Below are 24,705 nucleotides of genomic sequence, written 5' to 3'. Positions count from 1 at the left end.
TAGATGGATGAGACTCTTACTATTATAACGTAACGTGTTCCTTTGCCCCCCTAGCTGAGGCCATCCTTCCCCAGAGGGATGGCATTGGGATCAAAAGATAGGACTCTGGCTTCTGTGTAGTGTAAATGTAAACACCTGTTTCGAGCAACTTTAATGTTTCTGATTGGTTTGTATCTCATAGCTCAGTAGCTGATAATAAAGCTAAAAATTTTGTGCCCTGCTTTTTTAAAAAAAAAAACCTGGCTAAGGCCTGGAAACTGAGCAAGGAATTGTGACCTTTTATCAGGGTGACTGACTTCCTTCTTGATTCTCATTTTTGCAAGGTGTCACTTCATTTATCTTTCCTTGATATCTTTTGATTGTGTATATTGACCAATACCCTTGTTGGCTGCTCATTTATTGTCTGTACCCCCACCCAGGGGTGGTATTTATAATTAGCCATTTCCACACTTCCTTTGTAGGTCCAGGCACTCTGGCCTGCACTTCTGACTCTGTCACTTACCATAATTACGTCCATTAGGTGTCTGGCATCTGGACTTTAATGCAGTATCCTATCATCCATCTGCTATTGATAAGTCAAATACTATAATGGAATCTTCGAATTTCCCCCTGGCATGCAGAGGAGAGCCACCATTGAACTTCTTAGTGATATTGGCACCCAGTACATTTTTTTTTTTATTACTCTGGTGATTGGTGTATCATTTGGGTTCTTTCATGGTGTATAGTGCTCTAGTTAGTTTTTTAACCTTGCATAGTATATCTACTTTATTATGATTCCCTTCTCTGAGTCTTTTCCTATCCCCACCCTCACCCTGACTTTTTAAACCATATGTTGTAATTATTCTAACTCACTTTGTAGGGATCATCATTTTTACCATGCTCTAGGTGTTATTCTAGTCATATATTCATATTATCTTCCAAAGTCCTTGCCAAGGTGTTAAATTGTGTATCTTGGGAGAGTGCTCCCAAATTGATAAGCTTTTCCTTATCAAACATTATGTTCAAGCCCCTTGATCAAGTGTCCTCAGAATCCAGCCCTGTGTGTTTTCTCCCAGTTCTTACCATCACATGCTGGGAGCTCATTTGGAGAATACTCGTTTTCCTCTTCATCAGTCCCAGTGTGTCTCTATCTGGAATATATTGTGACTTTTACCTGGTTATTTGCCTAGTGAGCGGGAGGAGATTCAGTTCATAGATGCAGGGAATCATGTTTTGTCTTGTCAGGGAAAGGCCCTGCAGCATCCTCAAACAAAAGAACGGTGCTAATTCATTTTACAAAATACAGCATCTATTCTTGAAAAAAAAAATCCCTCAACAAAGTAAGTATAAAGAGAACATACCTCAACATCATAAAAGCCATGTATGAAAGACCCACAGCTTATATCATCCTCAATAGGAAAAAGCTGAGAGCTTTTCCTCTACAGTCAGAAACAAGATAGGGATGACCACTCTCACCATTACTATTTAACATAGTACTGGAAGTCCTAGCTTCAGCAATCAGACAACAAAAAGAAATAAAAGCTATCCATATCAGCAAGGAAGGAGTCAAACTCTTTGCAGAAAACTGATACTCTACGTGGAAAACCTGAAATACTCAACCAAAAATGATCAGAACTCATACATGAATTCAATAAAGTTGCAGGTTATAAAATCAATGTACAGAAATCTGTTACATTTCTATACACCAATAATGAAGCAGCAGGAAAAGAAATCAAGATATCAATCCCATTTATAATTGTGCCAAAAAAAAAAAATAAGATACCTAGGAATAAGCTTAACCAAAGAGGTAAAAAATCTGTACTCTGAAAACTATAGAACACTTATGAAAGAAATTGAAGAAGACACAAAATAATAGAAAAACATTCCATGCTCATGGATCGGAAGAACAAACATTGTTAAAATGTCTATACTACCCAAAGCAACCTACACATTTAGTACAATCTTTATCAAAATACCACTAGCATTTTTCACAGAGCTAGAATAAACAATTCTAAAATTTGTATGGAACCACAAAGACCCTGAACAGACAAAGAAACCCTAAAAAAAGAAAAGCAAAGTTGGAGGCATCATGATTCCGGACTTCAAGATATATTACAAAGATATAGTCATCAAGGCAATATTGTACAGACACAAAAACAAACACATAGATCAATGGAACAGAATAGAAAACCCAGAAATGGACCCATAATATATGGCCAACTTGGACAAAGCAGGAAAGAAAATCCAATGGAAAAAAGAGTCTCTTCAATAAATGGGAAAAAAATAAATGGAGCTGGGAAACTGGACAGCACCAAGCCGAGGAATGAGACTGGACCACTTTCTTACACCATACACACACACACACAAAAAAAAAATCCAAAATGGATGAAAGACCTAAATGTGAGGCTGAAACCATCAAAATCCTAGAGGAGAACACAGTAGCAACCTATCTGCCCTCAGCTATAGCACCTTCTTACTAGACATGTCACCAGAAGCAAGGGAAACAAAAGCAAAAATGAACTAGTCGGACTCCATCAAGATAATAAGCTTCTGCACGGTGAAGGAAACAATCAACAAAACTGAAAAGCAGCCTATGGAATGGAAGTAGATATTTACAAATGACATATCTAATAAAGGGTTAGTATCCCAAATCTATAAAGAACTCATCAAACCCAAAACCCAAACAATCCCATTAAGAAATGGGCAGAAGACATGAATAGACATTTTCCAAAGAAGACATCCAGAGAGGTAAGAAGCATATGGAAAGATGCCCAACACTGCTCATCATCAGGGAAATACAAATCGAAACCATGATGAGATAATACCTCACACCTGTCAGAATGGCTAAAATCAATAACACAGGAAACAACAGATGCTGGCAAGGATGTGGAGAAAGGGGAACCCTCTTGCACTGTTGGTGGGATGCACACTGGTGCAGCCACTCTGGTGAACAGTGTAGAGGCCCCTCAAAAAGTTAAAAATAGAGCCACCTTATGGCTCAACAATTGTAGTATTAGGTATTTACCCCAAAGGATACAGAAATACAGGTCGGAAGGGTACATGCACCCTGATGTTTATAGCAGCATTATCAACAATAGCCAAACATGGAAAGAGCCCAAATGTCCATCGACAGGAATATTACCTAGCTATCAAAAAGAATGAAGTCTTGCCATTTGCCATGGTGTGAATGGAGCTAGGGTGTGTTATGCTAAGTGTGATAAGTCAGAGAAAGACGAATATTGTATGATTTCATCCATATGTGGAATTTAAGAAACAAAACAGATGAACATATGGGAGAGAGGGAAACCAACCATAAAAGACTCTTAGGAATAGAGAACAAACTAGGGGTTGATGGAGGGAGGGGGGTGGGGGATGGGCTAAATGAGAGGTGGGTATTAAGGAGGGCACTTGTCATGAGCACTGGGTTTTATATGTAAGTGATGAATCACTAATTTCCATTCCTGAAACCAGTATTATACTATATGTTAACTAACTAGAATTTAAATAAAAATTTGAAAAAAAGGAGGGGTGCTAATTCTTAGTAGATTGGATTACCTCTATAGATTTGGAGTATTCAGGGGAATCTGGAATTCGATATTTTCAGGTGTGTCAACCCAGATGTCTCTATTCCATGTATCAGGGTCACATTCTTTTTTTCTTTTTTTAAAGATTTTATTTACCTATTCATGAGAGACACGGAGAGACACACACAGAGGGAGAAGCAGGCTCCCTGAGGGAAGCCCGATGCGGGACTGGATCCCAGGACCCCGGGATCACAACTTGAGCCAAAGGCAGATGCTCAATCACCGAGCCACAGAGATGCCCCAGGGTCACATTCTTTATCAGGCTCCTAAGCTTGGCATAGCAGATCTCCCCTGGTTTGGAATTTACCTTTCTTTGGAGCTCTACCACCCTTTCAGTGAAGTCCCAAGCTTGGGACTTCAGCTTTCTCTGCCCTCCCACTGCAGGAGATAAAAGCATCTTTACATATTTCCAAAAAAGTCATCTGACGTTCACACTTGGCTTTTAATTGATGGTTAAGGGCTTCTTAACTTTTTGGTTTTTTTTTTTTTCCAGAGGTCTGTTGGGTTTAGCAACAGCCACCCAATCCCATTGTACCTATAAAGGTACTATTTTTTTTTTTTTTCCATAGGTCTCAAAAGCTTAACCAGCAAATGCATCACCTTCCACTGGTGTACCTTCTCGGTGTATCGCTGGGGAAAGTTTTAACAATTGTGCTGTGTCAAGGTCTCTCATTGCCCTACCTCCCCCCAGTGATTGGGTTCTTGTTGCCAGCAAACAGCAAGTAATCCATCTCCAAAACCCTGCCCCAGCACTTGATCCCTCCAGTCACTCCTGGCACCGACTCTTTCACGTTTGGTTCACGAGAAGCAGAGCCTGAGATGGTGATTAATGTATCAGTGTTTATCAGGCAGCGTTTTTACTGTAGAAGTGCCCAGTTTAGCAGAGAAAGCGGTTGAACTGGTATACAGTCTCGGTGGAGGCTGAGCTGATCCTAAGGGGCGGTTCCAAAGCTGGGATAGGCCTTCAGAGCTGTCCTGACTTGGGGGGAGGGAGAGGGCTTTGTGTCCCATGTGGGTTACTAATAGGAGCTTGATGCTCCAGGAAAGGTCTGTGATCGAGGACAAGGCGGCTCTCCGCAAGCAAGGCTATTCCTGTTGAATTTGACCCTTAAGAGCTTTCTGTTGGAAACACTCCCTGCTCCATTCTTCCTGAAGAGGAATCTGAATGGTGGTGTGCCAGCGTCAAATTAGTCATCCTAAATGACAATCAGCCTTCTCTAGGGCTTGGTCTGTCCAAGCCCAGTGCTGTATACATTATGGATATTATTTCATCAAATCTTCCCTAGAATCCTATGGGATAAGTATCATTACTTCCCACACTTTAAAAATGAGAAAACTGAGGCCTGTAGAGGTTAAGTGACTTTTCTGAGGTAACAGCTGGTAAGCAAAGAAGCTAGAATTTGAACTTAATCACGCATACCAAGGGACCCATCCTCAACTTCTGAGCTAAAGACACTCATGCATCAAATTGTAGCTCAGCTGAATGAAAATGGTGGTAGGTCCTTCGTTGCCTTCTGCCCTCTTTTCTGGGTGTTCTTTGTGCATACTCTGGAATGCTCTTTGTCTATGCTACACTTCTGTGCGAATTTGAAAAAGTAACTCCCCGTAACTTTGGTGGATGTCACAGTTCCTTGGGCACACAGGTTGCCCAGCAAATAGCACCTTTGGGTGAAGAATAAAACTTTTTCCTCCAGGAACCTCAGATCTCCCCCAGGATGCAAAGCTTGATGAGCCAAACTCAGGCTGGATTTCAGCCTCCCTGCTGGCCCCCTTGGGTCAGTACAACTGTGCACAGCACTTGGTCCTATAAATGGCTTCAAGTGCTGCTGTCAAATACAGGTGACTCTTAAAACCCGATTCCCAGCCCTTAGCAGTACCCTGATTTTATATATATTTTTTATATATTTTTTATATATATAAAATATTTTAATATTTTATTTAATCAGTGGGCCACTGGATATCCCTATTGCCAATTTCTCCCAAAACTTAAAACTGATGCACTTAAAAGCTTAACATTTTTCTTTTTTTTTTTTTGCTTAACATTTTTCAAAGCAGAATTCCTCATCTTCCTCTTCCATCTCCACAAAAATCTGTTATTTCTTCTGTATTTAACTCTGTCACTGGTGCTGCGTCTCTCAGTTGCCCAGGTTAGAAACATGAACTCAGTTAGCATTTATTATGCACCGAGTACATGCCTGGCCCTGTGCTGATGAACTACACAAAGTCTTTCTCCTCTCTGAGTTTATAACCTAGTGAGAGAGACAGACAAAAACTAGTAAAGGAGAAGGCAAAATACTTTCCGATCGAGGTTGCTATTATGAAAAACCTTTGTAGGGCGATGTGATGGAAAGTGGGGAAGGGCTTCATTTTTAATCAAGTATCAGGAATGACTTCTTTGAAGAAATGACATTTTCACTAAAACGTTGAGAAGGAAAAGAAGCAAGGGCAGATGTTTCAAGCTTGATGAGTCATTTGCAGGGCTTCACTCTGTTGCATCCCACACGACCCAGGTCTATGGCTTTTATTTCCTAAACAGTTCATAAAGTAATCGTCTTCCTTCCAGTCTCTCTGCATGCTCTTGCGTTTAGGACCTCATGTTTCTTTCCCCAGTTACTTCATCTGCCTCCTGGCCACTGCATGCCATCGTCGTGGTCTCTCCATTCTAGCCTCCAAAAAAGACACAAATTTGATCATATCATTGCCCTCCTTAAAATCTGACTATGGCTCCTCTTCTTCAGTAGAAAACTTAAGTTTCCTGGCGTGGAATACTAGATGTTCCCACCTTGGATCTTGCCAGGTCTTTGGACTCCTGCCCATGATTCTCTGTGTACATGCTGCCTTTCAGCCATATTGAATTGCTTACAGTTCCTCTACTGTGCCATGTGCTTCCCTGGCTCCTTTCGACTTCTGGTTGCATTCCTGGAAGCCTCACCACCTCCCCCGGAGCCTATCAACACACCCGGTGCTGTATGGATTGTGACGGATTCACTTCCTCACAGTCTTTCCTTGAGAGTTGTCAGCTGTATCCTCATGATGGCGCCTTTCTTTGACGCACTTACTATATCCTCTGTGAAACGGGGGTTGGTGGCTTTATTTCTTTTCGTTTCTCTTGCCCACATCTCAGCTTATTTGCTTTTATTTTTTATTTTTTAAAGATTTTGTTTATTTGAGAGAGACAGAGAGAGAAATAGAGCACAAGCAGGAGGAGGGGCAGGAAAGGGAGAAGCCGACTCCCCACTGAGCGCAGAGATGGAAGCCAGCCTGAGCTGAGCCAGAAGTCAGCCACCCAACCGACTGAGCCACCCCGGCGCCCCTCACATCTCAGTTTAAAATGCTCTTGTTCAGGTTACTGAGTCTTCTCCCAAACATATTCTTCCCAGCTTTTGTGATATATATTTCATCTCTTGCCAGAAATTGCATCCAACAGCTAAATCTTGCTCATCTAACACCCTATGTAGAACTCTGTGACTTGATGTGATCCTCTTAGGTAGAATTTTTTACTGGGGGAAAAAGGACCAGAATGCTATGTAGACACCCCCTGCCCATCCGGTCACGTTCTTTTTCCTAGCTAGAAATTTAAACTCTCCAAGAATAAACTCCAAGTTCCTTTTGAGTGCAACATTGGCTTTCAGGATCACATTACATTTAGTATCTATTCATTTATTCAAATACCATATATTGAATACCTCAGTGGTTCTGAATACATCTATGAAGTCACCTACGTTGATCCACTTCCACTCCACCACTTACCAACTCTTGGCCAAGTTACTTAAACTCTGAGCACCAGTGTCTTTATCTGAAGAGTGGAAATAAAAGGTCATTTTTGTGTTACAATGTTAATAATAAAAAATAATATTTATTCACTTACTAGGTACCTACTTTGTGCCCACCTATACTAAATGGGTTACATATCTTGTCCTGCAAATGGATATTATTAGTCCCTGTTTTATAGATGAGGAAGCTGAAGCTCAGAGATTCAGAGACTTTTCTAAGAGCACTCAACTGAAAAGTGATGGTCTAGGTCTGTGTCACTCCAAATCACCAACTCTTAGCTGGTCCTTCAGCAGCAACAAGAGAATTTATCTCATCACTTAATACATGCCTCCCTTCTTAATGGGGGTGCTGTTTCACTTCATAAACACTTTTATATACTTATTACATCTCTAGTGGTATTATTTTCCTTTTACTTTAAGTTTGTTAAATTTGTTGAACTTGTCAATAGGTCATTTTTTGGATAGCTTTATTGTTTTATCTGGTCATAAATAGTACATACTTATTGAAAAAAAAATGAAAAAAAGGAAGGGATAGAAATGAAGAATACCTCAATTCCTTCCAGGTCATTATTAATATGGGATTTTTATTTCTTTCTCTACATTTGTAATATTTTTTAAACATTAAAATATTTTTTATAGTAATTTTTTAATTGCTCAACTCCTTGATGATTTATTTTATCTTTCCTAGGAGCACATCATTTCTGCAAGATATAGCAACATAGAAGGCATTCTCTAAGTCTTTTCATTTATTTTTTAGTCTTTTCATCTTAATTTAAATATCTGCTTAATTTTACTTGATTGCATTTTAAAAATCTATAATTGGTCACCACCGAGATGGGAAGTCAAGTAGATTTCTTACCTCGAAGGCAAATAGTGTCACTTTCTTAAAATCGTTAGAGTCTTTGGAGTTAGCCTCTCTTCCTAAAAATGCCTGCTTTATTGGTGGCATGATTATATAAAGATCACTGGTTATAGATAAAAAATTTAAGCTTGCTTGTTAGTCTTTTCGATCTTCATGATTTCTTTGACCATCTTCTAAAATATTAGTGTTAACTTAAATGATTGGAGCCAGCTGGATTATAAAACTCTATTGATTTCAGGAAAAATTCTACTCATAGACCTGAGGTTGCATGCATCCTTAATATATAAGGACTCACATAAATATTTAAGAAAGAGCCTGCCCAATAGAAGAATGAGTATATGAACATATTTTACAAACAAGATATATAAATGACAAATAAGATATTTTAATTGACTTCCATTAGTAATCAAAGAAATATAAATTTAAATGACTATTATTACTTTCTGAATATTGAAGATTTTAAAAACTGCTAATACTTAAAGCTAATGACTCTATGATGAGATGAAATCATGCTGGCAGTGGAAAGCAATTTGGAAATATGAATTGAAAACCTTTCTCTTCATATCCTTTGATGCAAAAATCCATCCTCCAGAATCTCATCTAAGAAAATAATGACATATACAGGCAAAAATTTAGCAGCAAAATGTTTATTATTGTGTTATATAATAAAAGAAAAAAGGAAAAGAGCTTCAATTCAGACTAGTGTTAAGTAAAATATGTATATTTTTATAATGAAATACTCTGTTGGTTATTAAAATAATGTTTATGAAAAAATTTTAATGATATGGTAAGATAGGAATACTATAATATCTTATAAAAATAATACAAAATTATATATGTAGATGTTAATTAACAGCTGTGTGAAAATATTTATATAAAATACTAAAAGTAAGTATGTCTGATCAAAAATTAAAAGGGGTTATTTCTGAGTGGCATGATTATTTGCTGATATTTGATTGATGTCTGTCTACTTCTTACATTATCCTTTCTTTCAAATTCTCAACAGCAAAATATAAATGGCTTTTTTAAAAAAATAAAGCAGTACACCAGAGCATTGTCCATACTGTTCATCACCACTTACAAGTTATCTTGGTCAAGTTGAATATCTTGGAGAAACCTCCCTGATCTTGTTTCCCTCCTGTCCTTATTTGAGATGAGGAACTGGAGTAGCTGGTCATCAATAAGCTATGACATTGATAGTCCTCAGAGCTCCTGCTCCTCCTCCTCTTGAAATGTTCCCCAGATTTCAGTCTGTCTTTGTTATTGCCCTCGGGACTGGGGTCCTCTTGAGACCCTAAGGAAGTATGCACCCCCACCCGTCTGCTAAGTAGACGGGATAGACCATGTTTTTACCTAGAGGCTACAACTCCCAGCTACAAATCAAAGTAATTGGCTGGAGTTGGTCAGAAGTAGTGAAGGGCATATTTCTCAGAGATAAGAAAATGATGAGTTGGTTCTGTCTCTACTCCTCTTCTTACGCCTTAGTTCTTTGTCCCTAACTTTTTATGTCCTTGAGGACTTATGGTTTCTGAGAGTTGCAGAAAGTCTTTGTTTTATCTGGTTCAGATCAGGACACCTTATTTATTATAGAAATATTTAAGAGGCACTAATAATCAAGATGAATTGTGTTTTTGAGTGGCTGCTATCACAAGACACCTAACAAAATACTAAATTCCCAAGACTGCCAACCAAACCAACATGTAGGGATGCCGGCTGCATGGTGCTGTGCAAACAGGGGCTGTAGATATTTCTCTTCATCGTTTCATATTTTATGTTGGTCATGGGTGGCAGACTGCCCTTTGTTTGTTCTTCCAACCTAGATGATAATGATTGAAAAAAAAGCCCAACGCCCGGTAACAGTTTTTACAAAATGCTCTCACATACACTGCTGCGTTTAAGAGAGGAAGTCGGCCTGGTGGAGTGGAAAGAATTCAGGCTTTGCTTTCAGACAGATCTGGACTTAAATCCCGCCTCTGCCACTTACTGCTTAGGAAATTTGGGAATACTGCCTACTTTGCAGTTTTGACGTGATAATGATCAATCACATATGTGACTACCTGCTTCTTTTATTCACTATTCAAAAGGCCCAATGCTTGTTCAGTTTCAGTAAACAAAGAAATAGAAATTAAAACAACATGCAGTAGATGGGGAACCGAATCAGGCATTGTTCCTCTTTACAGAGAACTTAGAGTCTAGTGGATTTAGATACACATTAATCAAATGAGAACAAATAAATTAAAAGTTGCCCCTGTGATAAATGCTAGAAAGGATAGTTTCATGATCCTAGTCAGGTAGAAAGTTGTGCTTAGGCTGAGAGTTGAAGAATGTGTAAGAGTTCCCTAGGGAAGGAGAGGAAAGACAAGCATTCTAGAAGAGAAAATTGGCATGGGCCGTGGCTGGGGAGTGTGGCAAGTGACCAGGACAGAGAACAAAGGACAAGATGACAGATATGCCGAGAAAGATGGGCAAGCACCAGACTGTGCAAGAACTTTTGGATGAGTTCGTGAGTTTGTCTTAATCCACAATATTTCATGTTGAAATTTGTAACAAAATTCTAAAAACAAGATTAGAATGGACCCAAAGGATATGCAGTTATATTAGTCAAAAGACTAATTTAGTAGCTCAGGAGAGAGATCATAGTAGCTTTGACTAGGATAGTGATGGTGGAAAAAGAAAGAAGTGGATGAAATCAGAGACATTTAGGAGGTAGCATAGAACTTGGTTATGGAATGAACGTGTGCATTGAGGGGAATATCTACAAAACCTACTGAATTTCCAGGGTCACCTGGGTGGCTCAGTTGGTTGGGCGACCAACTCTTGATTTTGGCTGGGGTCGTGGGAATGGGCCCCGTGGTAGGCTCTGTGCTTGGCACAGAGTATGCTTATCCCTCTCTTTCCCCCGCTTGCTCTCTCTCTTTCAAATGAATAAATAAATAAAATCTTTTTAAAAAAACACTAATTTTTACTAAATTTCTGGATTGCATAACCCAAAGTCCTAAAAACAAGGTTGAACGGCAAATATTGGGAATTTCCTATTTGGACATATTGTGTCTGGGGTACGTTTTGATGTCCAAAAGGAGGGTCAAGTAGGAAGTTGGCACATGGTCAACTTTTAAAAATGGACTATATTAGTAATCATATTCTACAAACATGTTATAGTCAGAGCAATACAAGAAACTGTCTATATCCTGTCCCATAGGTCCTATGTCCTATACTGGACAGAGTCCTTAGTTGTAGACAACTGAATCCACTCTAGCTACTTGTAGCAGGAGAGTATTTATTAAAGAAACCTGGTTAACTAAGAAAAAAAAAAATCTGTAAGAGAGCCAGAGGATTAGCTTTGGATACTACACAGTGGTGAACGACACAGCCTGGGGCAGCACACTCAGGACAAATACCCAAACACACCCCTGGACTCTTCAGTATCTATTAAACTTAAGAATGGGACCCCAGGGGATCCCTGGGTGGCTCAGCGGTTTAGCACCTGCCTTTGGCCCAGGGTGTGATCCTGGGACCCGGGATCGAGTCCCACTTTGGGCTCCCTGAGTGGAGCCTGCTTCTCCCTCTGCCTGTGTCTCTGCCTCTCTCTCTGTCTCTCTCATGAATAAATAAATAAAATCTTAAAAAAAAAAAAAAGAATGGGACCCGAGAACTTAGGTAGACCAGGAGAACAGATATCTCATCTTTGTCAACTGCTCGTCAGAAAAGCTGAAATCGCCATGAGTCTCAGTATGTCACTGCACGTTGCTCACTTCCGAATCCAAAATGTGGGAATCTTTGTAGGACGGATGTAAACTAGGTAATATGCCCGCATCGTCACTGCAAAGGAATCTAGGACTCCAGTTCAGGAAAGCATGTTAGGAGAGGTGGGTGGGTTGAGAGTGAGCCAACCTTTTGGGCCCTTTTACATTCAGACTCTTGCCTCTTCCCATCATTAAACTCACAGACAACAGCATGCTTCTGCCCAACACGGCACACCCCTCCCTCACACGGGAAACCATGCCCACCCTCCCTTCCAGAGATGGGAAGGGGTGACGGGGCAGCTTTTTGCCTGTGGAATATCCATTTAGTTTCTTCTTTCTTTCTAAGCCTAATTTTGCCTGGACTGGTAATAGAGCTAAAAAAAAAAAAAAAAAAAAAAAAAAAAGGAAGAAGAAGATCAACATTTCTCAGGCGCTCCTGCACGTAGGTTGGCCGTGTGACATGGTCCTGAGTAGTGAGATGTAGGTAGAAGTTGCTGTGTAGAATTCTGGGAAAGACTTTTTGAAAGGGGTGGGGGAAAGATGCTGACATGTTCCCTTTTTGCCTTAGTGCTTCCTTTTTCTTCCTGCCTGAGATGTGGATGTGCTGGCAGATGCTTTAGAGGCCGCCTTGCGGCCACCCCCATGAGAAAGAAGCCTCAGCCCTGACATACAGACGCCCCTGCCCCCACCCAGAGCTGCTCTTCCAAGCTTATTCTAACGTGAGGAGCATCAGCTCCCAGCTTTTTATGAGCCATTGACTCTGGGATATTCTAACACAAGCAACCAACCCCAAATTTCTAACCATTATGTCTTCTCATTGGGCCCTCATATTCCCTCTTGCCCCATCTATTCCATTTCCTACACCACAGATAAGTGATCTTTTAAAATGAAAATGATTCTATAACTTTCTCACTCAAACTCCTTCAAAGATTTCCCATTATTTGTAGAAATAATTCTACAATCTTTAGTGTGACCTGGTCTCTGCCTCTCTCTCCAACCCCGTCTTAAGGGACTAACCAGGCTCTGGATACACCAACTGTCTTGTCAGAAGTTCTTCTCAAATGCCTTCCCTTAGCAGGAGATGGTTTTCCTCTGTCTTTATACACTTCTATAAGTGTATACTGTCCTTCTATACACTTACTAGATCGTAGCTTTAAATATCATTTTACCAGATAGGTCTATTCTGACCCCATAATTTAAAATAAGCCTCCCCTGTTAATCTCTTTTTCTGTGCCATGTTTTTTTTTTTTTTTTTCTCTTCCATGGCTCTTATCTTAGATTATATCTACATACAATCTTATTTCTTTGCTATGTGTCACTCTTTTGATCATAACTCCATGAAGGCAAGGCCTTTATCTACATGGTTGTTACTTAATGCTCAGTACAGATCCTTATACACAGTCAATATTTGATAAATATTGGCTGAGTGTTAAATGAATCAACCTCTCAGACTCTGCTACTACCAGACATGTTTGAGCGGTTCAGTCTTGTGGGTGTTCATAGACACAGAGAGTCAAATAGAATTACGAGATTTTTATCGTGATAAAGGACCTTAGTTATCAATAGCCCAACAGAAAGCTGGAAAAGATTAGAGAGATTGAATGAGTTTTTCAAGGGTCACGGCACCACCTTCCTCAAATTCTTTTTTTTTTTTTAAGATTTTATTTATTTATTCACGAGAGACACACAGAGAGAGGCAGAGACACAGGCAGAGGGAGAAGCAGGCTCCGTGCAGGGAGCCCGACGTGGGACTTGATTCCGGGACCCCAGGATCACACCCTGGGCCGAAGGCAGGCGCTAAACCATTGAGCCACCCAGGGATTCCCCACCTCCCCATTCGTCAAATTCTAAAAAAAATTCTAGAATTAGGTACCTAACGTGTTAAGGAGGATTTATTCATTTAGTCATTTTAAGAAGCACTTATTTAGTGCTTACTGTGTGCCAGGCACTATGCTGGAGAGAGGTGTGAGAGATGAGAGACATAATCTTGCCCCAGAAGAGTACATGCACAGATGTGAAGACAAGTGTTTCTCCAGAAGCAGGTGTTGTGTCCTCTGGAACCACAAAATTGGGGCGTCTCACCCACCCGAGGAGCACGAGAGAAGGCTTCAAGGAAGAGATGACATGTGTGTAAAATCTCGAAGATAAATAGGCATTCTACAGGCTGTTGGGCGTGGAGATGGGTGTTTCGGCTGGAAGGAACAGTGTAGACGAAGACATGGGAGTTGAAACAGAAAAGCCAGAGCCAAGTGGAGCATTTATGGGAGATGCAGTCAACTCCCAACATTCCCTTAGGACTCAGCTCAGCCATCACCACCCCGGGGAGCTCTCTTGACTTGGTTTATCAGGTCTTTCCCTGTGACAGAAGGTACCACACTGTGTTCTGATTGCACATTTGCCTCTGTTTCCCACACGCGACTCCACAAAGAACTCTGCAATGAATATGTGCTAAATGGATATTTGAGTTTGGGCAAGGACCAGAGCGTGAAAGGCACGAGCAGGTGAGTTATGTGGCTGGAGTTCTACTTTTGATAGTTTACGTGGTCTTAGAAATTGCAGGCAGGTCTGATTCAGAGGGGCTGAAAGTGAAGGCAGGGTGAGCGACGGAAGGATATTGAGATGAGAAGCTATTTTTTCAGATCCACTTTCTGCTTAAGGTAAAATCTCTTCTGGTCACTCACTGCCTTAAGATAATTTTCACAAAAAAATAAAAACAAAAGCTGGAGTGGGACACATGACCCAGCTTGTGTCCTACATCTCACAGAAGGTCAACGCGAAGCCTCAGAAGACTTTCCTTACTGCGATTTTATAGTGGAATTGTGTAAGTAATGCTGCGCTCTCCTGTGGTTTCCCTCTGGAGCCGGCCTGTCCCCCCCTTCTCCTCTTCATCAGCAAACTGCTTGAAAAAAAAGTCATCTGCTTTCTAAACTCAGCCACTTCTCAAAAACTGCAAAATGTGCTTTCGCTAACTTGGCTAAAAATTCTCACATTGTCTGAATTGTTCATTCTGTTGATAGCTTTTGGGCTTCTAAAATATGTTTTTTTTGCTCTTTTCCTGCCCCTAGCCTCATCCTCACTCAATAAATGATATACTGTAATGAACTGTTCTTTAAATGTTAAAACTCCCTTCCCTTTTCTTCCTGGCCCACACAGGACGATGTCATCGTCATTCACCTACCAACCTTCCAGTGTAACCAGCACATCTCACTTTTAAATCAGTATTTCCTTAGCCTCTGCTTCTTTCAAATGAGCGTGTCATAGATACCTCATACTGAGACTCTCCTCTCAGGGTGCATCATCTCCCTCCTCCCCATCAAGCCTTCTCGTCTCCTTGTATCCTCCATCGCAGGTAATGAAATCATTAGCCAGGGTATAACCCTCACAATCATTCTCGGCTCCTCTTTCCCTGTTGCATACACTCCTCCAAATCCAGGTAATCACCAAGTCTGATTAATCTGGATCTCTAAAATGACTTTTATACTGTGGTTGTAATGATCAGAGTTGTCAAGAAATGACCCTGGAAGCTCACCTTCATTGTTTGGACAACATGCTGGCTGGAACTAGAGATTCTTCTTTCGGAAGGAGAGGCTGCACCCAAGCCCCACTCCCCATGGATCAAGAGGTTTTCTTCTTCTGGCAAGGTCAACTGCATCATTATGTCATGGGCCTGAGCTTTGTAGGTTTTGAAGACCTGGGGTTACTGGTCAGTTCCCAAACTGGTGGCACCTCAAATTCAGACAGTCTTGTACTGGGCAGCCTGCAAAGCAAGGCTACTTTCTCAAGCTTGTCTTGTTAAGCCAGAGACCCGTGGCTGAGTAGGGGGCATCTTGCCACTTGGAGCATAGACCCAAAACGCATGTCCAGCTGAGCATAAACCCCAGCATGCCCTTCTGTGGAATAATGTTAAGATCCAGACACCTTCACCCTTTCTTGACTTCTTGATCCAGCTTGTAAGTTATCCTTTTCCCCAGGGAAGGCTGTTCCTAAACCTTTGCCATATGCCTTTATAAGATATATCCTAAACCATTGTAAAGAACAGGAAGGAAGCCACAAGGGACCCAGCTGGCATGTCACAGTTCCTCTCCATCTTAAAGCAGTATCTTTTGTTAAAATCCTCATTACCTCTCCACTGGAATACTGCCGGCTAACTGAACTCCTGCCTCAGGTCTTGCCCCTTTTCATTCTAACCTTCACATACTGTCTCAGGGTAAATTTAAAATGAAAATCTGATCACCTACTCCCCCTTTTAAATCTTTTAGTAGCGACACAGGGCCTATGATAGTGTTTTTCTTCCAAAGGAAAAAAATTCTTTCAGACTCCCAGTGTTGACTTAAATTATTTATTATATTATTAACAGAACCTATAGATAAATAAGGCTAGGTATAACAACTCCTTTTTCTCATAGATAATGTACAAATCTAAATCCAAAAATAAATATACAATTGAATATAAACAAAACTATAAAGCCAATACAATTCTAATTAACAACATTAATTTAATGTGAAAGATTAATAGTGGAAATACAAAGCAAAATCTTTCTACATTTCTATGTTCTTTCTTTAATCTGTTTCTGTATCTTAAATTTAAGTATACTAAAGAGGACCATATTATTTATTCAAGGATGCTGTCCACGATGGTGTTAAGTAACATCGCAGTATTGTTTACTGTTTTAGGATATTCCGACCACCTATTTATTCTAATTCTGTGCAATAATCATCAAATGCCAATTTTAATGAACAGTCCCTTGATCCCTCTGAGGCTAATTAGTAACTTAAAGATAAGGTGATCATTATCACATATTTAAATTTGTACTAAATGATTACCTAATCTAATTATTATTGGGCTTGTGAATGGGAAAATAATATTTGAAGGTTTTTTTGGTTTCTTATAGTTGTTGAAAATATTCACAACCACAACACAGAACCAGTGCAAGGTTGTCAGTAAATACTGGAAATGACTCATTCAGACCATTTTGAAATGACTTGACCATAAATCAAAGTTTCTATCATTTTTTCCATTTTGTCTTAAATTTAGAAGTCTGTTCAATCTAAACAAAAGTACCTTTGTACAGTGCTCCATGATGTAGTATGGCCTTTATTTGGCATAAACAAAATATTTTATTTAACAAATCTGTCTCAGTTCATTTGTTATAAACCAGAAACACCAAAGGGCACGTCACTCCCTTGTGCAATGTTGTTTTTATGATCTCACATTAGAGCCTCAATTTACTGTCTAACTAAAACAAAAGTCATAATCTAGGACATGTTTTATTTCAATTATCAACAAGAAAGAAACCTTTTTCCATAATAACCAATAAAATAATTCAACATAAATACAATGAATTCAGTGTAGGACAATTGTCATTTTGCCATTAGGCTGTGGACGAAACCCCATACTAGCAAATCAACTCACTAACACAGTAGAAGTTGACAGTTGTCACTTTAGATCGGGGTTGCAAACTGGTGGTACAGTGTTTTGTTTGGCCTGCACAGAATTATTATTTTTTTTTACAATCAGACTTGAATACTTTCTTAAATGATGCATGTAATTGGGGCTTCTAGGTTGGTGAGCATTTAAAGGTGCTGGGAGAGTGGCGCCCTAGAGGGCATGGAAGCTGCATGCACTTTCCATACGTTGCTCAGTGCATCTCTTCCATCTGGCTGTTCTTGAATTATGCCATTTTATAATCAACCAGTGATCCGGGCCTAGCAGAATGGTGGCAGAAGAAGAAGAACTGTGCTTCCACCAACGAGGTAGTGACCAGAGAATACACCACCAACATTCGCTAGTGCATCTGTGGAGCAGGTTTCAAGAAGAGTGTCCCTTGGGCCCTCAAAGAGAACCAGAAATTTCCCATAGAGTAAGATGGGAACCCTGGATGTACACATTGACACCAGGCTCACCAAAGCTATCTGGACCAAAGGAATAAGGAATGTTCCATACCACATCGGTGTGCAATTGTTCAGAAAAACATAAGGAGGGTGAAGGTTTACCAAACAGGCTCTGTACATTGGTTGGTTACCAAAGTACCTGTCACCACTTTCCAAAATCTATAGACAGTTAATGTGGATGAGACCTAACCGCTGACTGTCAAATAAAGGTATAAATTGCAAAAACCAGAAACAAAACAAATAAAAAAAAAAAAAAGAAACAAAACAAAAGTTTGTTAAAAAGAGTGTGACTTGTACTGGCACGCTCAATTGCATTAAATAAAAATAAAAAAAATAAATGGGGCGTGTGATCTCTGATATACCACGGGCTTTCCCACTCCCTTGAGTGCTTTATAGCCAGGGTGATCATTTATTTGCAAAGTGGACTCTACTGAGTATTCAACTCCCACGTTGGATCTAAGGTGACAGTGTGACCATGGGCAAGAACTATGGTGGCAATCACAGGGATCCAGAATATCTCTGTATTCATTTTGGTGTGTCTGCTCTTGTGTGTTTGCTTTTGTTTTGTTTAGATTCTCATCCAAATGGAAACGTAAGGCTTTTCTGAAAGAAATTTTGCATCTTAAGTGTGTGCCCTCAGTTCTTCCACCCCAAGGGTATGGACTCCTTTGAGAAATAGTAGTCTGTAGGATAAAACCACATTTCTTAAGTGAGTGTTTATTCCATTTTAGTGCCATCTTGGTTGTTCAACAGACCTTCTCTCCTCTCTTATCCTACACTCTTATCTTCCGGTCAGATCAATTGCTTTGTTTGTTTATGTTTTTGTACTTGACATTGTATTTTCAAAAATTGGAGACATCAAAAATGATGCTTTTCTCCAAAGAGGATTTTTATTGGCCTCTGCTGGGGGCTTGAGGCAATACTAATCTTGGAGAACATTCATCAGATTCAAGCTTTGAGGTTCCCTGGACCTAGTTGCCATAAACCTAGCTGCAAGTGCAGCAAGGCTGGCTTATTTCTGGATCGCTCTTGAGACCAGCCCTTTAGGGTCCCACCTTAGTGTGGAAAGGTTGTTGGAGTCCCCAGATGAAGCAGGTCCTAAGGTTTTATTTTGTCCCCTCATTTCTTTCAAGGCAACCAGACCACAACTTGATTTTGCAGCTGTTTATTCCAAACAGGCAAGTGTGCTTGGGGCAAAAGCAGTTTTGAGTTCTGGGCTTCCCTCTCTGGATCCTGACTAACTCCTATACTATGGCCAAGGTATTCCTGGGGGCTTGTTAGCTCTTAGGTGCTTTTAAGAAGATGCTTTTTATATTTCATCCTTCCTTTTTGTTGTCTGAGGTGGGAGGGTTAAATCAAAATCACTTAGAATGCCCTCATTAGAAGAAATTTCACTATGGAACTTCTCTGAGCCATACATTTGGTGATCTCCAGCACCTAGTAGGGTGCAAGGCACAAAGTTGATGCTCAGTAAATGTTTGCTGTTGAAAGAATCTGAACACCAATAAAAAATAAATTTATTAAAAAAAAAGAATCTGTAGCAAGACCTACCATAAAGAACTTTATTAAGGAAAGAATGAGACAAAGACAATCCACATAAAAACACACATTCAAGGTGCCATTGGATAAGTCTAGCTGGGGAGGCATAGTGACCTGTCCGAGGTCCCAAAGCCAAGTGTGAAGAAGCAGAAATGGGAATAAGAATTCCTGATTCCCACTCCAAGGTTCTAGGGGAAACGATGCTTCAGTGAATTAACTGCGCTGTGGTCTTAGAGAGGCAAATCTTCCTGGGAGTGATGGAGCTCACTGCTAACGGCCTCCTGTCAGGACAAAGCTGTCTGAGTGCAACATGACTGCTTCCCAGGATCTCTCTGGTTGGACATAGATTGACTGTCTCAACTCAGTCTGGTGATACCTCATGGAATGCTCAATCTAGTGAAACAACAAACCCATAAATGGAACATGTTTTGCGCCATTTCAAAGGACAAAAAGGACAAAAGCCTGGGAGAAAGGCAGTCTTGGGCCACTATCTCTGCCTTTAAACGGAACCTGGATCTGTGTTGAATCTGACTGGGGCTACGTAGTGGAATGTGATAACTGGTTTGTTGTTGTAGCTTAAACTTTCATCTATTAATCTTGTGCTTCCCTCATTAAGCGTGGCCTAGTTCAGAACTGTTCAGTTCCACATGCCTCAAAAAGTCTTTACCGTAGTGCATGCCATGTGCACTACCCTAGGGGGTCAAAGGTCAGGAATATTGGTAAGACACACACAAACTTCCTTCAAAGAGACTGCAGCAGGTGTAGACAGACACAGGAACACAATTAATATATCCCAAAGCATTTCACTATTGGTGTCCCCAAAGAGCTACTTCTTTGGGGTTAGAGTGCGGCTATTTCTGCAGATGGGTTTCTTCAACAGTTTTGGTCATAGATTACATGTTAGATCTTCCACCCACTGGAAGTTAACACCAGAGGGAACAGTGAACAATGTATAGGCTTAAATTGAACTCAGACAGCGCTGACTACAGACTCAACATTTCTAAGAGCACGTGTGTGTCCTTCAGCCGTGAGTCCATTCTATTTCTCAGGACCTGATTTCTCCAACTGCCAGAAGGAAAGAGTGTTCCTAGTTGAAAATTCAGCCCTAAGGAGAAGCTAGAGACTATGCAAATCTTTTGAGAAATCTGTTTCTCACCAAATTATTCATTCACTTTTACAAATTCAAAAGCTGGGATAAGTTTCAGGAGGAAAAAAAAAAGAAGAAATCTGATCAGATAAGCTTCCATGCTTCCTAGCTTTTGGGCACTAATTCACTCTGAACTGATCCAGCTTTCACCATCTAATATCTCCACCCATCTCTAAAGGGTATAAAGAGTGGACGGTTTCTTGATTTACTGGTCAGGCAATGATGGGGAAAGTGTGCGCGTGTGCGTGTGTTGTGAGGGTTATGGGAAAGACAGTGGGAATAAAACCTACCTTGAACAAAAATAATGCATATCTAAAGTGGATCTGGCATTTGACACTGAGCGGGATGAATTTTCTGCACAGTATTTGATATAAATGGGGAAATGGAGGGAGGGGAGCGGTGCTGTGTCAGCATCTGGATTGCAAATGCAATAAAAATGGTATCTGAAACTAAGGAGGGGAAATGGGAAACAGTTTAAAACACTCTGAGTGGAAAAAGGAAAAACAGGGATAGTTGTCTAAGTGGGGAAAAAGAAAAGTGAATCAGAAAAGGAAGCAAGAGAGGAAGGAATGCAAGGAAGGAGAACGGGGATGGTGAGCAGAGAGACAGAGAGAGACAGAGACAGAGAGATAGAGACAGAAACAAAAAGACTTGCTTTGCTTCAGACAAGGTTCAGTACTTACCCTAATCTTTTTCTTTTTTTTTTTTTTTTAAGATTTTAGCTATTAATTCATGAGATACACACACAGAGAGAGAGAGGTAGAGACACAGGCAGAGGGAGAAGTGGCTCCATGCCAGGAGCCCAATGTGGGACTCGATCCCGGGACCCCAGGATCAGGCCCTGGGCTGAAGGCGGTGCTAAACCACTGAGCCACCCGGGCTGCCCAGTCTTACCCTAACCTTGACAACAACTCTGCAAAACAGACATTATCCCTATTTTACAGATGAGGACACTGAGGCTTTGGGGGTATGGCTAACTTGCCCAAGGTCACACAGCTAGAGCAACGGAGTTGGAATTAAAAATGAAATCCACCTAACTCTGAGGCCTGTGTCCTTCCATGTCCCTGCAGGGGCCCTTGACCATGTTCAGGGGAGAAATCCTCTGCTCACAGTGGGGCAGGGATTAGAATTCTGAACAAAGTGCTTTCTAATCATTTTACTGTCAGAGGGCCTCCACTTTACTTAGTACCAAACTCCAATTTTTCCAGTGTGAAAGGAGGCCTTTGCAAAATAGAAAAAGTGCTTTCATTCCACAGAGAACCCTAGGAATAAGAAAAAAGGAATCCGTAAAGAAAAGCAGTGGGGGAGATGGCTAATACCACTAGTTTCATTCTCATAAGGGAAAAAAAGAGACATTTTAGAATAGATCTATTGTGTGAACTTGAAAATAAGAAGTAAGGTCAGAAGTGCTATGGTGGCGGGTCCGCAGAGGAAGTAGCCACAAGAATAATAGCCTTGATTGCGAGCCAGTGTTAATTAGGCTTGTGGGCTCCAAATGAGCGAAGAAGATTGAGCTCTAACCATCAGTTCCCACATGGATCTTTTTTTTTTTTTTTTTTTGTAGCACAAAAAAATTATTTAATTTTCCTTTCACGTTGTCCTTTTGAATCCTCGCATTAATAAAATGATTTTTAGTGGAAATAGCAGCAGCAAGAAGCGTAAAATACTAACAGCAAGCACTTTTTTGAATGCCCACAAGAAGCAGCGAGGAAATCGACACCCGATGGCCAGACATGTTTTACAGCTTTGCTCTTTACCATGGATCAGAGATGATTTTTCTTATGGAGAAGTTTCCAGAAGCATCAGGGCTGAAGATAGCCGGATCTAGCGCAGGGCAAGCGTCTGCTCTGTGCCTGCTTCAATCAATGAGAAGAAACTTGAAAGCAAGCGGCCTTGTGGAGGAGAGGGGGCCACAGCATTCAGGGAGAGGTCGCTCACCCTTGTTCACTCTCTCTGCAGCCTGTACTTCCAGTCCTGGGTATTCATTAACATTATTTGCTTAATATCTGTCTCCCCAAATAAACGGAGAAGCTCCCAGAAGTTGGGGCTATATCAAGTAATCCCCGTATAAGGTACCCTGTAGTAGTCATAAAAAAAATTTGCCGGTGGGGCTAGGGTTACTGTGTTCCCATCCCAGCCCCACTGCCTGTGAGCTGTGGAGTTCTGTTTTCTCAGCCACATCACAGGAGTGATTGTGTAGAAAAACAACCCGACTTAATTTGTTGTGATAGTGGCCGGTACCTATATAAATTAGACAGACTTTTGCTGCTATAATTATTCTTCAAAGCTGTATACCCAGGACCCAGCTACTATGGTGCTAATGCAGAATAGTTGTGGGGTGTGTGTGTGTGTGTGTGTGTGTGTGTGTTTAAAGAATGAACAGATAAGCAAGTAAAACAACAATTTTCTTTTTCCTCTGGGAGGGAAATCCTTTTCCCCTTACCTGGTTAGGAAGTCCGGATTTGCCAAACTACCTTCATCTTGTTCCAGATGCTGAAATTAAGTCAAAATCGGGACAAATGCGCAACGTGGAGCACTGATGTATTTTGTTCACGTATCCATACTCCTAATGATTCTAATAACGTACGTAACTTCTGTTTCACGATTGTTCACAGGGCGATTGTGTCTGTGAAGAGGCAACTCACATCCAACCCTTGAATATATTTTAGTTCTCAGTGAACATGCGTTAGCTTTACTTCCAAATGGGATCAGCGCTGTCCCACTGGGAATCCCGTAGAACAAAGAGCTACCCTGTTTAGAACTACCTTTGAAGCCAATTCATTACTCTTCCTGTGAATTTTAATGTCTTTATTCTTTTTCTCTTTCCCTCTTTCCTTAAAGTTATATTCCAAAACATCTGTTGTGGAGAATACATCTGATCAAGGAGTGAATAATTTCTCTCTGATGGTGGTACAGGAGGCTGAGGGGAGACCGCTGTTTACTCGTGGATGTGTCACCATCATTTGACGATTCCTATCATGTGGAACATTCTAGTATTTTAGGCTGAGCTCTAACAGCTCCAGGTAGCTCTAATAATCTTTGTTGGCTGCTTTTGTATTCGATGGCCAGTTTTTTAAGAGTTTCTCTTCTGCACTAAGACAACCTGGAGAGACGGCACAAGGTTGTTTAGAGCTGCTGCCTGATGTTCATAATCTCTCTGGATTCCAAATGACGTAAACATTCTTGGTGACCAGTTGGCCCGTGGCATGTATTCTAGGACTATGACTTCTTGGATTTTTGGAAGAGTGTTGTCAAATAGCCTATAACAGGAATCACTTTGAAGAGTAAGGTCTAATAATATTGAAAAATCAGCAACAGTGTGCTATATGAGGGCCCAGGCACAGCCTCAAATTGCTCATGGAAGAGAACAGGGCTCATTTCAATATCTCGATTATTATCAGTTTCGTATTTGGCTACCTTTATTATTTATCTGAAGTGACTTAAGTTAAAGTTTAAATGTGTCCTTTATTGATTTTTCTGAATTAAATCTTTTATTTTGAATTAATTGTGGACTCCTGTGTAGTGGTAAGAAATAATGGAAGGACCCTTTGCGTCCTTTACCCACTTTCTCCTAATGAGCATCTTTGAAAACGGTAGCGTACTATCGTAACCAGGATGTTGATTTTTTTTTTTTCAGGATGTTGATATTGATAAAGTCAAGACACAGATCCATGACAAGGGTCCCATACACCCAACTCCTCCACCCTCCTTTATCTTTAACCCCTGACAATCACTAATCCATTTTCCATTTTTGTAATTCTGTCATTTCAGGAACATGGTGTAACTAGACTCATACAGGATATCTATTATGTTAACCTGTAGGAGAAAGAGTGCTTTAGCCAGTGGTGGGAATAAAAGTAAAAATTAAGGTCCTTGCCTGGTGCCACTACTAAGTAGTGCTGTGACTTCAGGAAAGTTATCTAATCTCATCTGCAAAATGAGTTAGGCTTGATGATCTCCAAGGTCCCTTCCAATTCAAAATTGTTATGATTCCATGACTCACGTGCTATCACATCTGAATTGAAACAGTAGGAGGGCAGGGCTGAGGTTTTGGGAATGAGGAGGGTCACAGTCCAGGCTTCTTTCTGAGGATGTTTCCAACAATGTTCTCATCTTTTCTACTGGAGGGTCCCTACTGGCTATTCTCTGCCATGTAAAATCTCTCGATTTTCAGGTATAGGACCCAG

At 40.6% G+C, this 24,705-nt stretch overlaps 1 long non-coding RNA gene across 3 annotated transcripts in view; it reads left to right on the top strand.

Moving 5' to 3' along the window:
• Positions 1-24,705, top strand: part of LOC144318295 (uncharacterized) — a 65,304-nt gene that overhangs the window by 1,745 nt on the left and 38,854 nt on the right. The gene's annotated exons all lie outside the window — the stretch shown is intronic.

This window comes from Canis aureus, chromosome 8 (assembly GCF_053574225.1).
Source record: "Canis aureus isolate CA01 chromosome 8, VMU_Caureus_v.1.0, whole genome shotgun sequence".
In the NCBI taxonomy this organism is placed as follows: Eukaryota; Metazoa; Chordata; class Mammalia; order Carnivora; family Canidae; genus Canis; species Canis aureus.
This window is presented reverse-complemented; position numbering and strand designations above follow the sequence as displayed.